Source organism: Vipera ursinii, assembly GCF_947247035.1.
Source record: "Vipera ursinii genome assembly, chromosome: Z".
Lineage (NCBI taxonomy): Eukaryota > Metazoa > Chordata > Lepidosauria > Squamata > Viperidae > Vipera > Vipera ursinii.
In genome coordinates this window covers 84,917,178-84,921,771 of record NC_139517.1, presented here as the reverse complement: position 1 = coordinate 84,921,771, position 4,594 = coordinate 84,917,178, and the positions used below count along the sequence as shown (strand labels likewise).

General features: G+C 37.8%; 1 long non-coding RNA gene across 1 annotated transcript; it reads left to right on the top strand.

Moving 5' to 3' along the window:
* The first annotated feature begins 3,327 nt into the window (after positions 1-3,327).
* Positions 3,328-4,021, top strand: LOC310648529. Its single transcript, XR_014494105.1, has 2 exons — positions 3,328-3,410; positions 3,923-4,021. It is a non-coding gene; the product is annotated as an uncharacterized lncRNA (long non-coding RNA).
* The last annotated feature ends 573 nt before the right edge of the window (positions 4,022-4,594 follow it).

Sequence of the window (4,594 nt, the reverse complement as noted above, 5' to 3'; positions counted from 1 at the left end):
AGGTTCCCCCCCCTCTTTCTCCTGTCCTTTCCTCCCCCCCCCACAATTTTTTTCTTTTCCATTTTTCTCTTTGTAGTTTTTATAGTTTGCACCGGCTTTTTATTTCATAAATACAAGGAGGACTTGTATTTATAGTTATTTGAGTATTTTATTTGAAAGTAGCCTTCGACTCAGCGTCTTTTTTTTTAGTTCAAAATGCTTTTGTTGCATGCAGAAATTTTGTTTTCTTTGTAGCAGTTTATTGATTTCAATAATAATAATAATAATAATAATAATAATAATAATAATAAAATAATAATAATAATAATAATAATAATAATAATAAACCTTTATTGTCAAAGTACAACATGTGTACATTGAGATTAGCAGCACAGTATAGTTTTTTTATACATAGCATAAAGGTAAAAAACAATATATGCAGTGTTATCTTCATTTTAGATGTCAAAAGGGTTTTACGGCTCCCAGTGGGTTTTTTTTCGGTGGGAAAGGGGTCCAAGTGGCACTCTGAGTTTTTTTAGGTTGTCTACCCCCCCTGCCCTATACTGTTAGATGAAATATTTGCAGAAAACTTTCCTTTCAGCATAAAGGCCTGGTTCTGCTCCCAGGCCTGGGATCTTGAACGTGTGAAGTTGTCTCCTGGCTGTGTTAGCATTTGTGGACTGTTATTTTCCTAGCTACTGAGCATTTTTTTATGTTTATGATTGTAATAGTTTTTATTTTTCTTTAATATAAAAGCCATCTAGAATCACTTGTTGAGATGAGAGGCTATACAAATTGATTAAACAAACACATAAATAAATGCAAAATGTCTTTGATGAGGGTGACATACACATCTTTAAAATAAAGTATGATATATTTCTTTGCAATGAGGGAATGGACAACTTTCAGCAGCTGAGTCTCCGCTTTTCTAAATTCTAACTTTGGAAGTGAAGGACCTGGTGAACCAGGTTGTAAGAATAAGAAGGGAAAGAATTATATTTCATTTTTGAAATATAAAAAAATAACTCCTCTTGTTTTGTCCATTTTTCATATTATTTAGACTTCACTTCTGAATTTTTAGCTACATTTGTTCTTGTTTCTCCTTGTTTGATGTCATCTGAACTGTGACCACCTGCATGACAAACAGATATGATTCTTGTCAGCTAGAATACCTTAAAAATGAACAGTACTTCAAAAAAGAAAAGTTGTATTGCTATTGGCAAAATAATGTTTCTCCTACCTTTTGTACTCAACCTGATTGTTTTCTTTTTTTAAAAAAAAGCTTTGATTTAATAATAGCATTCTAATTGGAGGGCCTACAGTTCCTCATTTCATGATAGTTTAAGTGACTTATGAGCTTAAGAAATCAAATTGTTCATTTCCTGCTTAGGTTCTTGCCACAGTTTTTTGTCACGTATAAATGTTATCTGTTCTTGCAGTCTCCATCTAGTTTAAAAGGAAGATACAGTTAATCAATCAGTAAATCCCAAATCTCTGTAACTTCATTCAGCTCCAGATGTAGGTCAATTACTTTTGGCATTTGGGTAGTTTGCAGGAGAACATCTATGCATGCACAAATTAATCAAACCTATTCTGAAAGGGTTTGTGCTGCAAAGCTGTTATCTTGACCTCAAGTGAAGCTTCTTGAAGTTACATTGCAAAAAAATGTATTCATATTGTAGGTATTGTTTCTAGATTTAGATTTAGATAACCTTTATTGACATTTTTTTACTGTTGGCACAACGACACACGTCAAAAATGAAATTTAGTTGCCCACTCTCAAAGTGAAACAAATACATGACACACACCTAACCATACTATATACAACATATGTATAGACCCACACCCCTATATTACATAACAAATAAATATTAAATACTGTCCATCTTGAATATATAACGGAAGGAGGAAGCTTGAGAGTTCACAAGGTTAATGCTGTATGGAATGAAACTATTGTTTCTAATAGAACTTTGTAAGTGATGAATGATAAAAAAAAATCCCGGGGCTGTATCCAAAATGAAAATTCCAAGTACTGTACACCCCTCAGGTAAATGTGAATTGCTCTTCCCTTTCACCAAATAATTTAAGATCCATTTTGTTCACTTTCCTGATTTGGTTCTTATAACAAACCTGGGAGATAATTTAGGCTGAGTGCTAATGACTGCCCTAATGATTTTGGCAGATTAAATATCTAAGTGGCTCACTACTTCTATAACAAGTATCTCAGCTAAAATGAAAAAAATACATAATTCATTAATTCTGTTCAATTATTCATGATATACAGAGGTTTATTTATTTACTTGTTTGTTAAATTTGTATGCCTTTCGTCTTGCCTAGAAGTTATTGTATATCTTATATTTACCCCAAACGAATTGGGACATCCTCAAAATGATAGAATACATATATGTATATATGTATACATATATGTATATATGCATGTATGTATGTATGTATGTATTGTATGTATGTATGTATGTATGTATGAATGATCTGAAGACAACCCCAATTGAACAGATATGGGCGAACCAAAGAAAGAGAGCGCCACAACACACATACACACCAACACACAAAGAACGTCCAAATACAGCAAGATCAACTAAATCAGATAGTGGAAAGCAAGGGCAGCATATGAATAAACAAAAAACATTGGGGTGGCTAGTGCAGGGATCATATAAAGATCAGTGGATAAAGCACTGAAAGAAAGTCATACGTGCAAGTGAATTGGGGTGGGGAGCTGTTTACAGTCAAGAGGGAAACCCAGGAATAGCACAGAATGGCCAATCACAAGCAAGGAGGGTAGAGAAGGAGGACACAGAGAACAAGGAAATACAAATACCAACAGCTATGACATTGAATGAGGAACAGCAAAAGAAAACAAGATCAGTTAAGGTAGTCAAACCAAAACAGATAGGGAGGAGAAAGATTAAAAAAAGGGACAGTAAGACCAGATTGCAAGAGAAGCGATATGAGACAGAACAATCACAATTGGCTAGAGCAAGGTCCATCACGTGGCCAATGAGCAGAGCACGGAACCAAACAGGCTTACCAACGGTTTTTCAAACCTTCAATGCTTTCTCTGATGATGCTGGCAGAGGACCAGCATAAGCTTAGATTAGGTAGATATGCTTTAAACGGTTACTTTTTATTTCTTATTATGATCTTTTAGCAATAAACGACTGTTTTTTATCCACCCCGGTGTTCGAAGAATATGGATTATCTGCCCATTAATATGTACACATCACATCTTTTTATATGCACATGCATTCACATTTACACTCCTTACACTCAACTGCATACTGCATAGACTTACATTCTCTTTATTCTTTGGACAGAAACAGCAAAACAAAAAAAGAGGAAAGAAAATGGAATAGGGATGGGCTGAAGAAGCAGATTGTTGTGTACTGGGTTCTTTGCTTGAGTGAAGAGATGAGGTGAGTGAGTTCAGTCAGAAACATTCTTCATTTGCTTGCAGGAACCGAACTGGGGAAACAGGGCTGCAAATGCAGTTATTTATACTCTGGCCTTTAGGTGGCGGCCAATAGGTTTAATGAAACCTATTGCCGCCCTAGAAGCAGCCAATGGCAGCACTGGAGACAGGTTGTCTCAGGAGCTGGGAGCCATTAGCCAGCTCCCTGCTTAAGCAACCTTCCAGCAATCAAAACCCACATGATACATTCAGTAAAACAAAGCCCAAAACATTACACCCATAACTGAAAGAAGAAGAGAAAGCAGTAGAAAAAGCTGAATCTAGTTGAGCAAGCAAAGAAAATAACTGGGCAAAGAAGGAAAGAAAACAGGAGCTGCATATAGATATTACAATTCATTAACAAGGGTATGAGCCCATCTCTTCCAAGTGGCTGCAGAGGATAATCTCCAGAGGCCTCTTCATCAGTGCTATCTGTATGAAGCTATTTTTAATTCTCGTCCATTTGTTTGTTTTCAGTGATATTCTCAGCAACTGACACTCAACTACTTCCCCTCTTCCAGTTTCCAGGAAGTATTTGGGAGATTCATCTTCCATCAAATAAACACTGTATATGTATCAGGGGTGTCAAACTCAATTTCATTGAGGGCCGCATCAGCATTGCAGTTGCCCTCAGGGGGCTGGGTAGGTGTGGCCAGGGTGGGCGTGGCCTACTGGGTGGGTGTGGCCAGAGTGCGTATGGCCTACTGGGTGGGCGTGGCCAGCTGTACATTGTTCCCATCAAGGGTGCCTATGGGGGCCTGGACAGGAGTGGGACAGATCTGAGGGTCTCTGGGCCAGGGCCAAGGCAGTGGGGGCCGTTCCCTCCCTGTTTCCAGGATGGCTTCGCGGGCCACATGAAACCACTTCGCGGGCTGGATCCGGCCCCCGGGCCTTGTGTTTGACATGTCTGATATAGATGGTGCATATAGCTTCTTATTAGCAAGGTCTAATTTGCAGAGATTGTCCTCCCATCTACGCATCAGTAGTGCACAGGTTTTTCTCCCCCTTAAGGTCACATTTTCTCAGGGATATTGTATTTGAAACCCCATGAGAGTTGACTGAATAGCTGAAGCAAACAGCAGGGTCAGAGTCAAAAGTGGTAGGGGGACATTTTTTTCCTAGCAACTTGCATTTTCTTCTACTATTCTT